At 42.1% G+C, this 13,426-nt stretch overlaps 1 protein-coding gene across 1 annotated transcript in view; it reads left to right on the forward strand.

The window, feature by feature from the left end:
• PTPRM (protein tyrosine phosphatase receptor type M) overlaps positions 1 to 13,426 on the forward strand; it is a 749,396-nt gene that overhangs the window by 672,298 nt on the left and 63,672 nt on the right. The gene's annotated exons all lie outside the window — the stretch shown is intronic.

Here is a 13,426-nt window from a genome sequence, read left to right on the forward strand (position 1 = left end):
TGCTGAGCATTATCTATACAAAGACCCATGCTAGCTGCTGCCCGGGGTTCAGGCAGAATCCATCAAGCCACCCCCTCTCACGCTGGTTGTGGGGGAAGGTACGGGGTGACCTGTACATTATTACAAGCAACTCCAGTTAGAAATTTGTGTGAGAGGTTCAGAGAAAACATTAGAGAAACTCGGAGAAGATAGAAGTTGCTTTCAGACGAGATGATCCAAACACTGCTTGGTGGCAGAGGTGGGCTTGGGAAGAGAACTTCTGACCGGCAGAGACATGAGCCAAGATCTTAAAGCAGGCAGTTAGTGCTCCCAGGTGGAAAGCAGTTGGTGTATCACTTGGGCTAAAGGAAACAGGAAACCTAGAGGAACGTGTTGGGGAAGCTCATAGCAACAGCTTTTGTATCCTCCTCCTGGGACACTGACTGTGAGGTGGGTCATCTGTGGAGAATGAGGACCATTAGAGATCTGAGGTGTTGGGAAAGAAGCATCGTAAGGGATGTGTTATCGCATCTGTTAGATGAGCCAAAGAAATGCTGAGAAGCAGGCAGGACCCAGTTAGTGTTGAGAGCGTGCATTCTCTTCATTTTATTATTTTATCATTGTTTCCAGTATTGCATTATATTCCAGAAATAGGAGCAGGGAAATCAAAAGGATATGACTTGCCAGTGGTTAGGAATTGGCAGGGGGTGCCCAAAAGAATATCAAGAAGCAAGAGAACAAAGGATGCCAAGAAAATCATGCCTGGAAAGTCTAGGCTTAGAGGCAGGAGGGCTGGAGATGTTTCATGGACCACAAGAAGAGAGAAGTAGCTAAAGGACCAAGGTCAGGTTCAGTTAATGAGTCATAGGTTGTAGCCAGCAAGCAGAATCTCAACACTTAGAGCAGCACCATCCAATGGAACCTTCTGCGATGGTGAAGATCTTCCATGTCTGGTCAATATGGTAGCCACCATATGAAGAACTGAGTTTTACATTTTAGTATTGATTTAAATACTAAATTGGCTATCCCCTACTGGTAGCTTTGGACAGCAGAGTTTTGGGGTAGATACCTCCAAGTGTGACTGAAATGGAGCCACTGTGGGGCTTCGTCCTCCTAATCCTGAAAGCCTCGGCCAGAACCTGAGTGGCACCATACATAGAGTCCACACTCTTGTGTCACCATTTGTGGTTCTACACCTGGGTTTAGGCGACCTCCTTAACCTCCAGTATGTGTCCTCCCCTGAAATGAAGTCAGTAATGGCTTCTTCCAAGGTCACTTGGCTAGTCAGAAGAAAGGTCACATGGAGTGTGCCCGGCTTGAACCGGGCAGGAAGCAGACCCTTACAGGAGTTGCTAAGGTCTCCAGAGAGCAAGCGCCTGGTGCAGACTCTTACCTGATGGGACAGAGCAAGGACGTGTTTCCAGGCCTCGAAGTCCAATCCTGGTTGCCTTCTCCTATACACTGCTACTTCCAAGCTGAGTCAGTCGATGCTTTTAAAGGAACCCCTTGTTAGTTCCCTAAAACCCTGCTAATAGATTCCAGAATATTCTAAAGTAAGGATCATAAATATCTGATTTGATAAATTTGATGATAATTTGGAGTTAGCAGTTTTTATAAATGTATGTGAAAATTTGATCATAAAATACATAAAATACTACTGAGTTCTTGATTATCAGCCCATGTTTTCACAAATAGCATGAACCTAAAGTTAAATCTTATTTGAATTTTCAAAATTGAGGACCTCTAGATAAATGTGACTGAACAGCCAGCCAAAGTAGAAATTAAAACCCCACAGCCCTCTGTGCGGCCCCTCACCTAGCATTCCTTCATTCATCCTATCTGCCCCTCTCTCCCCGAGGGAGATCATGCTTTGAAGAAAGCTGCCATTAGAGACGTCACTTTCTGATGCCTTCAGAATTCATCTGAATCATACTTAATTGCTCAGTAGCCCTCTTTGGGAGCATTCAACATATCAAGCGTTAATGAGTAAATACATTTGTTGGCAGCTAAGAAATGGTAAATGTAATCACTTTGCGGCAGACCACCGATGTGCCCTTAATGGAGAAGGATGTGATGTAATGCCCTGTTTGGCAGAGCGTGGCACCTTTCCCGGCGCAGGATGGTCTACAGGATTGCACTTCGGAAACTGGCAGTACTTACGTCACTGCTGGTGGTGCAGGGGGAGGGACAGAAATGAGCAAATTTTGTTTTGTTTTTTTTTAAGATATATATATATACATATATACATTTTTTAGTGTGCAAGCGGGGAGTGGGACAGAGAATAGAGGGAAAAGGGGAGAAGATGACCCCCTGCTGAGCATGGAGCGCAATGTAGGGCTGGATCCCAGACCTTGAGATCATGACCCGAGTCGAAATCAAGAGTCAGATGCTCAACCGACTGAGCCACCCAGGCGCCCCAGAAATGAGCAGATAGTTTAAGTCTAACATTCAATCAAGGCATTACACATTGTGTTAAGAGTAATGCATTCAGACCATGATGTCTGGGTTAAAAAGTTAAAATCTCTTTTCTAGTTTATTACACAAACATAATGTAACTGTTAGCCTCGGATTGCCAGAGGACTTCTGATCCTCTGCGGTAACTGGCGCAGAGAGGTTCGGAACCTGCCCCTGGATCACCTTCATAGAGAAACAAAAACCACAAACGTCCAATTCTAAGAATCCAACAAAATGGGTATTAAAGCAGATGCGATTTTAAAATCTCTCCTTGCTCTTTTTCTTTCCTAGTGTGCACTGATGTAATTCTTTAAAACCTATTCATAGCAGGAACCCACAGAACTACATGAACAGTCCAATTTACTGACAGCCAGTTTTATTCCCAAGAGTTTAAAATACGTAGATTTTCACCAAGTCCCTTCAATCTGGAAGACATGTCCTGAATTTATCTCTTCAATCTCTTCATCCCCCACCTCAACTTTATTGATTTTTGTACCTGTAACTGACTTTGACCTTTGATGGTAATGGTCATGTTTCTACAAATTTAAGGGGCCACAATCAAGCCAGATCTGTGGCTTTTTTAGTATGTTCTTCCTGCCCCCTCCTCCCCTGCTCCATTTAACTGTTTTCCATCTGCAGCTAATGTATCGATGACCCAGTATTCATTTCATCACACCTGCCTGACCAGCCGTTCATACAATTGTAACACTCAGGATTTATGATTTGGCACACAAGGAATCCGAGAAGAGGAAGTCATGTCTATTACTGTATGTCTGTACTCAGAGTGGGGATTTCAAAAGCAGGGCTCACGGTGAGGGGCAGATGAGTACGCAGGTGGGTAGGATTGCTCAGAACCGATCATATTTCACAGTCAAAAGATACCCTGTGGAGACCCCAGTGTGGGCCACGAGCTGGAAGAAGCTGCACATGTTTAGAATTGCTCCTCCAAAATGATTTGGGAGAAGACCTGCCAGCCATGTGGTATGCAAATGAGGGGGCCTGGAGAAGTGTTCTTTTTAGGATTGTTTGGTTTTATTTCTAAAACTGACTTCAAGAGTCCTGCTTTAGAAACCTCAGGAAAGATGCCGTCAGCTAGTTGAGGAAGGACACGCTGTCAGTCTGTAATGGACACGGCCTGCCCAGCACCCAGCCCCTCTTCCTCATGACCCCACTGCTGTGTGGGCTGGAGGGGCACACGAATATCGGCGGATCCCGCCAGAGGAACTTGCCTGTCATTCCCTCAGGGGAGCCAGCATCCATGATAAAATCTGGAGGGCATGTCACAGTCACGTGGTGGCACCCCAGCACTTGACTGCCATTTCTGGGAGCCGGAGAAGGGGTAAACAGCCTCAGTGGGGTGAGTGGGGGAGGCAGGTCTTAAGGCAGCCTTGAAGGAGGGTTTCTATGTCGGAGGACAGAGGATGGGATGAACAGGAGGACTACCAAGGTCAGGGAGGAGCACGGAGCCCTGGCAGAGGGCACGAGGGAGACCTGACTGAAGATAGGAAGGATTTTCACCTCCATGGTATGTTGAGTCCTCTTGGTCGCTTGTCGAAATGGACCTTCTCTCAGAAAAAACTCACACATACACACGGTTTCATATAGACATTCAGGCATTCACAGACAACAAAATCTAGCCTGAAAAATTTCTATAGCCCAGATTTTTTAGAAAGCCCTGAGTTAGAGGGGTAAGAAGAACTGGAAGGTAAGGTGAGGACATTGGTTTAAAGGCTGTGAATAAAGAGTGTTATTTAATGAAAGGAAGAAGGGCAGAAAAGGGAGAGGAAGGATGTTTCTGAGCCATGTGGTGATGAAAACAGTGCTTTAAGAAGATTAGTTAGGGGATGTTTGGGTGGTGCCATCGGTTAAGGGTCCAACTCTTGATTTCGGCTCAGGTCATGATCTCAGGGTCATAAGATTGAGCCCCAAGTTGGGCTCTGTGCTGGGCGTGGAGCTTGCTCAAGATTCTCCCTCTCCCTCTGCCCCTACCCCACTGCTTGAGCTCTCTTTCTCTCTCTCTCTTTCTCTCTCTCTCTTTCTCTCTTTATTTCTTTCTTGCTCTCTCTTAAAAAAGGTGGGGGGACTAGTTAGTATGGAATTATCCTGCAGAGAAAACTGGAAACAAAGGTAACAAGAAATAATCACACACACACAAAAAAATCTGGGGTACAAATGAATAACTCAGACAACAATAATGACAGCAAGGCAGATGTAGCTTTTATTTTATTCAATAATCTAAGTTGCAACTAAAATATGTTTTCTAATAGTAAATATATTATAGTGTCAAACAGTTGATTTTTAAGTGTGTTCCTTCTCATGTAATAAAAAGTGATAAATATATTTTCTTTCTATATTTGTAGTTTTGCTTGATATAATATACTTCTTTTTGTTTTTTTTGTTTTGTTTTGTTTTGTTTTTAAGATTTTATTTATTTATTTGACAGATATAGAGACAGCCAGCGAGAGAGGGAACACAAGCAGGGGGAGTGGGAGAGGAAGAAGCAGGCTCATAGTGGAGGAGCCTGATGTGGGGCTCGATCCCATAACGCCGGGATCACGCCCTGAGCCAAAGGCAGACACTTTAACCGCTGTGCCGCCCAGGCGCCCCATAATATACTTCTTTTTGAAACTCAGCATGTTTAGTTGTCCTTTGATTCAATAAATATTAAGTGCCTATTAAGTGCTAGACTTTCTGGTATAACTAATTTCTATCCTCTGACAAATTGGCTATTACTCGTCTCATTTCGTAAATAGAGGAAAGAGGGCCTCAGGGAGCAGCAGGGGTTGATGACAGAACTAGAGTGTAGTTGAGTGCCAGCAGTGCACCCGGGAGGGTTCTGGATGCTCTTCCTCCTTTCCGTGTCTAGTGCTGCGTGATACCGTGTGATTCTCACCCCAGATCAGAGGCTCAGAGTTTATGCTCTTTCTCCTGGACTGAAGCTTGCCCCTCAAAATCCAATCCCTTCCTTCTAAGTTATGATCTTTCTCCAAAAAAAGAAAGCAAATTTTCTATGTATGATACAGTCATATCTGAAAATACCTCTTAATTAAAATTGTCTCAGATGTCCTGAAATATGACACTAAGATTCCAGAGTTTCCCTGTTCCCTGGTGGGCCTCTGGGCACCTGTTTAGAGACCCGCTAGTCCGGGGAGCGAACACTGAAGGTGACAGAAAGAGACTCTATGTGGCAGCAAGATCATGGCTGAGGTCAGAATTCCAGTGGGGTGGCCAGGCCTCTCAAATTAGCACATTCCCCCAAAAAATTAAATGATGAAAGGGGTGTCAAGGCACCTATCCTCAAGAAGAGTAAAGTGTGTGGATTTTAACAAGTGAGCACATCCTTTGTTCACAGAAACTCTGGATGCTCAGTCACACTGGGACTGATAGAGAAAACCAGTTACCAGAGAGCTATTTACCAGGAGAAGTATCACTGTCCGTCAGGCAGAACCGCCCTCCGCCTGGCAAGGACATTCTGCATTGCCGGCCAGCTAAAGAGGAAGATGCCTGGGCAGAAGGTTGCTTCATGTCTTGGCATCAGAAGAAGGGCACAGAGTTCATTTATTAATTCAACAGGTACAGCCCCATGCCTGCTGGAGAGCTGGCACGAAGCAGATGCCCAGTGAGACTGTAAGAATGAGTGAGTGAGGGAAGGAAGGAATAAATGAATGAACTGGCAGTTACTGTGAGCCAGACACCAGTTAGGCGGTAGAACATTTCAACCAAGCAAAAAGGCCATCTCCTGTGGGCCTGACTCAGCATCTGTGCATCTGCGTGGATTTGGGGATCGTGGTCTCCACCTTCTGTGGCTCCAACTTTTCTGAGTTCCAGCCGATCAACGCCGATTCTTCCAATGTGTCAGCCAATCAAGGCACTGTTCTTGGAGACAATCCGTCCTGTTAAACAATTTAGCTTATCTCCACCCTGACCCTGCTTGTGCATATCCCCCCTCCCATAGACACCGGATGTAATCAGTTTTATTTGTCCATAATTATTATTTATTGCTAATTTGAAAAAGAGAAGCCTGAAAATAAATGTCTTCCAGAGACCTTGAGCTAGGAGCAGACCTTTAACATGAAAATAACAAAAATGTGGGGAGTGAAGGTTTCCAGCAGAAACACCTCCCAGTCGTCAACTACTGCACTACGGTTGAAACCTCGCTATAGTGACTCCCTTCTGTTTGCTGTCGATCTGGTTTGCGTCTCCATGTCCTCCACGTACGCTGTGTGGTGTGAACATTTTTCGGAAGGATTTTTCAGAACGATAAATGTGGTTTATATTTTTCTGGCTCCAAATTCTCCCTCCGGCCTCTGAAGCAGTGAATAATGGTGCTTAGAATAGGTACACTTAACTCTCCTCGGCAAGTCACGCTCGGAGCAGACTTGTCAGTGTCAATGCAAGTTCTACACGCGCTGTGAAGAAGCTTTTATCTCCTGCATTCTGGCTTCCAGATGGAGATGAATCCTTGAAATTATTTCTCTGTAGAATTGAGAGAAAAAAAGTTTTAATCAAGAGCTAAGCCTCCAGTAAACAACTTTTGTTTTTATTCCTTCAACTGCCAGTGTGTACAAGTACCGTAGCTGCCATTGTCCTCCCAGTTAAGTGGCCGCCATATTGCTGATGGGTTGCAGACTATGTTTGGAGTCACTTATTGTGTCATCTCTGAGGTTGATTTAAAAGTCTTGCCTGGTAATGTGGTCTCTAGTTTTCAAACTTAAATAGGGAGGCTTTGAGGAAGTGTCATTTATACCCGGGCAAACGGTGACCCTTTGTGAGGTCTGCATTCCATATGCCCAGGGTCAAGCTCTCCATGGAGGACCCACTGCATGTTACTCTCCCTGTAGTTTTCCAAAGAAGAATGAACAATTGCAATTAACAGCTTCTCCACAAACTGACTTTGACACCATAATTTTTCTTCACCAGATTAATTTCAACAGAGACTGGCCAATTAGCCAAAAGGTCAGATCGAAAACGTTTCTCACCCTATGCTCTTAATAAACCTGCTCATTAGTAGTGAGAACATTTGAAGACAGGTTGCAAATTAAAAGATAAAAACCAAAAATAGGTTGCAGTAGGTGACATCCACCCATATTGTTATAGATGCCGCGGTGGAAACATGTCCCTCGAGTAATGGAACCTAAACCAACACAGAATAATTGGAAGACAAAGGATGCTGCTGTCAAGCAGGCACCCAGTTTTAGATTGCTCCAAATGCTTTTTGAATCCATAAGAATAACTTACTGGAGTTCCTCATTTGAAGTAGAAAATTCTAGAATCTTTTCAAGCTGGTAGAAACTTTAAAAGTCTTGAAGTCCATCTCCCCCTGTTTTGTCATTGAAACAGTTGAGCTTAAAGCACAAATTGCTCTAAGTGATTTTCATCCATACAAGTTCAAGTGAGTCTTGTGTATAAAAGTATTTGCAAACTGTATGGATTAGCATTCATGAATGTTTTCAGAGGTTGCACGCAGTGTACAACTTCGGAGAAACTTAATGTGTTTCCAGTCTCCTGAGGGGCCTTTTGTCCAATCGAGGAAAAATACGAGAGCGTGTCTTTCTTCCAGGTTCAGCCATTTGAAAGGATAGAGTTGTAGCTGAGTACCCAGGGCCACAGGCCCCAGGGCTGGCATCATGGACCCTTTCAAAGTAAAGACATTGCTCTCAGACCCAATTCATCCAAAACTGAACAAATATTTCTGTGAACATACCAGGTGGTTGGTTCAGACAGGGCTGGGAATACAGTGCTGACCTCAGGAGTTACGTAGTGCTGCTGTGTATACAAGCAACCAGTACTAAGTTGTGATTTTGCAGGAAGATCACATCTGGGAACTACTTCAGGCTATTTTTCTCCCTTGCCCCTACTCCATAGCAGGTGGAAAAGTGAAACCCAGTGCAGAAATGGAATTTTCCTGACTCTCGTGATCGGGTTCCCTGATCATACACCGACACAGTTTTGAACAAGTTTGCAGCAGATAATTTAGGAAGTTTCTGGCCATTGCAAGTTACTTTTGTGCCTTGCCTTCTTGCTCAAAAGGATGCTTCTGGAAATTTTCTGATGCAGTGCCCCATGCTGCCATTGAAAATTGAGATTGCCTACGCTGCGTGATATCTAGGGAATCAACTTATCTCTATTTTATTCATTTATTAGATTTATTCTCTTTTTTCTTAAATAAAAGCAGATCCCACTTGTATACTGAGAAAGGCTTAATTAAAGAATGCAGAGACTAATGAAAGCTTTTATTTCTCTGGCAGTGGCCCCTGAAGCATGTGAATATAGGTTTTTCCCTTTGCTTTATTTCTGCTTGACAGAAGGCAGCCAGATCCTTTGGGTCACCAAACTCCTCCATTCTGAAGGCTGCCATTCTTCTTTTTTTCTCCTTGATTGCCTTCTCTCTGGCCCCCTCTTTACAGCATGAACAAGTACTCAAGATGAGTTTATGAGGGTTCTCTTCAGAGACAGGCCTGATGAATGCTCTGTGACTCAGCCAGCAAGAGGCTCTTGTGGTGTGAACATCTGTCATGTGCCTCCCTTCTGAGGCTGCAAACACTTTCTCATGCGCCTCTTCCCAGCTCTTCAGGCAATATTGCTATACAACCCTTCCCAGGGATCAAGGACCAAAGGTCCCTCTGGTAGTGGGGCCTCTGTCTCTGCAGGGTAGAACAGATTATTGCCACACGCTGCCTACCAACCCTTTCATTCTTTTCTGTATAAGAGTTTCTCTTTGGAGGCCTAATCTGTACCCCTGTCACTCAAATCTGATTTGTCTGCCTTTATCATTCAGCTTTCCACATCAGGAATAATAGCAGCCTTTGCCTTCCCATTCACAGTGGTACCACTGCATGCTGAAAATGTTTATGTAACTGCCAGGGAGGCTTGATTCTAGAGGAGGGCTGAATATAGTCCACAAATCCAAATTAGCAAAATCCAAATAATGGATCATTTAGGTAGATGGGTTTTGAAAAGTGCTTTGGAACATTTCAGTTTCAAGTGCAGGTCATGCTAAGGATCACCCCATAGCTGGTTTTTTTCACACGCGTTGCTTATGCAACATGGCCACGATCAAATCTTTGAAACTGGGGTCCCCAAATTCCTTCCATATACAAGCATTATTTTTATGTCAGTAGCTAGGATAAGACTTTCCCCTCCCAAGTGGCAATGGAGAAGAGAGGCTAATGAGAGTGGATTCCAGAGTTAGACTGTCTAGGCTTAGATGCCAGCTCTGCAAGCAACCACTCAATAAATATTAGCTGTGATTCTTGTCATTATCATCATGTGGATTCCAAAAGACACATTTTCAGTAACACATAGGCCATTCAGGCTTTAATGCAGGTATAGTATATACCCATATAGTTTGCATAAAGATTAATAATTCTGCACGCTGTTCATACTTCCTGCCAGAAGGGTGTATCAAAGGGAACCACTTACTTTTTCACCAATATCCTGCATCCTCCTCAAAGTGCAAAGATTATCATCATTTTGAAACAAAGGACAGACATGGGTTGGAAAGACAATAAGCTGTATCATAAGCTTGGAGAGACATATTTTCCTTCTGTTTCTGAAGTCTTGCAGAAATTGAGCAGCTCTGATAGCAGCAAAGGACACCAGTCTTGGTGTTCTGAAGGCTTCCCTGAAGCCCACGTAGAGTCTGATCACATAGAAGTGAAAACCACTAATTCCAAAGGCCAGACAAGTTTCTTCACAACAGGCTTTGTCCAAACCAATTTCTGATATAAGAATACACAGGAATATTTTAGAGAGGAGCTATGGAAGGCTAAGAAACCACTGGATAACAAATGGGGCTAAGAAAGGATCTTGTGGAAAAGAGAATAATAATGACAGAGGAGCAGAGAGGGGAATAAAGGGAAAGATGTGTGCTCTTGGGCTCCTTCAATCTCTCTATGTTGCTTGGGGCTGGTTAGGCAGGCACCATCTTCTGCTTGGCTAGAGGTTGACCAGATGCCTAAAAGTGGTCAGTTACAATTTGTACCAAAGAGATAGTAGACAGTGTGGAGCTGAACCAAAAGGAATTCCTGCAGACCACTTCTGAGATCCATTTCACGCAGCAGCCCCAGGAAATGCAGGTGTCCCCCAAGCACTGCATGTTACGTGAGGAAAAGGACCTCGGGGTCAATAGTTCATCTAGTGTACAGTGAGTTTAAAGAATGATTGTTCTTTTTAAAATCACATAACAGTATCATGGTTGTGTTCTTTAAAAAAATATGGAGATACCCAGTGAAATATTTGCATGCAAGCAAGAAAATGGAGACACTACACTTGTGAGTAATCGTGCCTGCGGCTTTGAGTGGACTTGGCTTCTACCCTGACCCACACCCAAAGCCTCACTACTCACACAGGGGAAAGCAAACAGGGTAATAAAATTTGTCACCAATAATTTATTAACAAGTTTCCAAAGCAAATTTCCTGGCAACACAATCAGACCACCTTATTCTACTTCTGACACATAGAAAGGTTTTTTTCTAAGTTTTCTTAACAGAACATTTGTATCACTTTCAAAAACTTTTTAGTTGCGAGTTTGTGTGCCAGCATTTTTAAAGATAAAAATATCTATAAATATTTTTCTTTTTAACAAAACCCATGATTGTAATTTAAGTCATCATATGGCGTAGGTCGTATGAGAGCCACCACAGTTATCCTTTAAATGGCTTTTTATTTCTTTAATCTTTACTTGGGATTTTGTTACTATACTAATGTATCTTAATGGTTAAAAGTATGTATGAGTTTGTGTGTCAGAAATAATTTATTTGAACACTCCCAAGGGTGATCGTACAGATTTTTATTTTTAAATGCTTTATTTAAGTTAATTTTAACACATGTAGCTTTTGTTTAAGGAAAATGAAAACTTCTAAAAATATTATGACAAACTTAGGTCTCAAAGCCACTATTTTCATTTATTTCCTTGTTTAAAGGTTTTAAAATTCCTGGTAGGGGAAAGGAAGAAAGTACTCAGAATACTTGACTCATTTTGTTTCCAGTTTACTTTTTTTTAAAATGTGCTTCTTTATTTTTGCTGTGACTTGAGACATAGTTAAGAGTGGTGTGGAAATGCAGGAAGTTTATCCTAGCAAAGATAAATTAGGGAATAAATTAGGGAAAACCACAGTAAGAACGATGAAGATGTATAAAAATGTACAACAGAAAAGAGTTACAATAATGACTAATAGAGGGTAGGATGAACTCACATTGGAACTGAGGTACTAGACGATATGAATATGAAAAGCGGAAAGGGAAAGATTAGAATTTTAAAATACCAAGTGCCTTATATTTCCTAGGCAGAAAATGGGTAGTGATTAAATGTATCTTTATTAAGACATAGCAAAGAGTATCTACTATATCATTCTTTATCATTTCTGGTTTTAAATATTTTGTAATTAGCTTAATTAAATAAGTGAATAAGACGAAAGACAAATGATTAACCAAAACAGAGATAATGTTTGAAGGGTTATGACTCATGCCACAGACAGAGGCTTCCCGGGCTGTTTTAGAATCTGCGTGCAGCCTGTCCATTAGTGTTTGGTTTGTACCAATTTTCTCTTGATTAAATCTGACATGACCTTTTGGTGTCCAATCAGGATTGCATATGTTCTAGTAATGCACCTGGAAACCAACATTCCATGAAACTAATCATCTAGGGAAAGCCACGAATATTTGCACAGTCGATGTTGGTACACTGTCTTATTTCAGTCTGAAAGGACAATTTTAGGGAATGGTATGAGTGAAGTGTAAATATCAACATGTGGATTATGTGTTTGAGGGGAAATGTTACTAATGGATATGGCAGGAAGTGTATGCCTTGTTTTGGGTTATAAGAAGAACACACACCTGTGAGCCAAGTTAGAACAAACGGGGTAATTGGCAAGTAGCTGCTAACCTGAGTGGGCTAGGCAAAGGGAAAAGACTCGCAGTGGGAAAGCCTACTCCAGGGTAAGAAGGGGTTTATCTTTGTGTGCGAACCACTGAAATTATTAGCTGAAAACACTATTTAATGTCATTATTTAAGTCATCGCTTTTGACACTGCTTCTAAAAAGGTGTATTTTATTATAGCTCCAATGCCTATTTTCTCTTTTACTGTCACTAAATGAAAATTCCAGTAGACTGGTGAACATCCCAAACCCTGTAATTCTGGACTTAGAGAGTGCTTCACGTAAGAGCTATCCTTAGAAATCCTATTTTAACATGCTACTAGTTATATTTTTGAATTTAAGTTAAATAAAGTATTCCCAAGTTCTCCCCATCATAGAACAATCCTCAGTGTTTGCTTCTAATTCCTTAGTTGATTTATATTGTTTCTTTTAAATGGTAATTTATGGGGGGGGATATTTTTAGCAATTCAGGAAAAAGCAAATCACCTCTCATGCACCTAGCCATCTCAACTTTCTTTTCCACTTTCTGCAGCTGAAACCAAAAATTATTCATAAAAATCCATGATTTTAACATAAGTAGCCGCAGGGAAGAGCAAATGCACCCATCAAATAAGTGTTGTTAAGGATTATTAATGCAGAAGCCGACTGTTTTCTGTGTCACCATTATCGCTTTTGTGACACACGAGGCAGATTCAGTCCGTAAAACATGGTGGCATATTTTACCTTTTACATTTCACTACTGCACAAATGAAAAGTTACTAAATGTAAAATTATAGACGTGTTACGGAACTGTCATATTGAGAAATCACATAAAGTTTTGTAATAAAAACTTATTCAGAAACCACTGAAGGGGCATCTAATGCTCTGACTGTTGAATAACCGACTTCATAATACTTATTTTAGAATATTGCCAGCAGTAACAATAACAATAATGGATCAAAATTTTAGGACCCTTTTATTTATGAGCAAGAGCTTTAAAATAAATGCATTAATCCTAGGCTCATCTTTTTCCACATCCGTATTCTACCTTCACTGGTCTTCAGCCCTAATGGAGTGAACTGGATGCTGAAGGACTTGAGCAAGCCCAAACCAGGCCAGTGCCCAGAGCAAGGAC

The sequence above is a fragment of the Ursus maritimus genome, unplaced genomic scaffold, assembly GCF_017311325.1.
Source record: "Ursus maritimus isolate PB19 unplaced genomic scaffold, ASM1731132v1 scaffold_18, whole genome shotgun sequence".
Classification (NCBI taxonomy): Eukaryota; Metazoa; Chordata; class Mammalia; order Carnivora; family Ursidae; genus Ursus; species Ursus maritimus.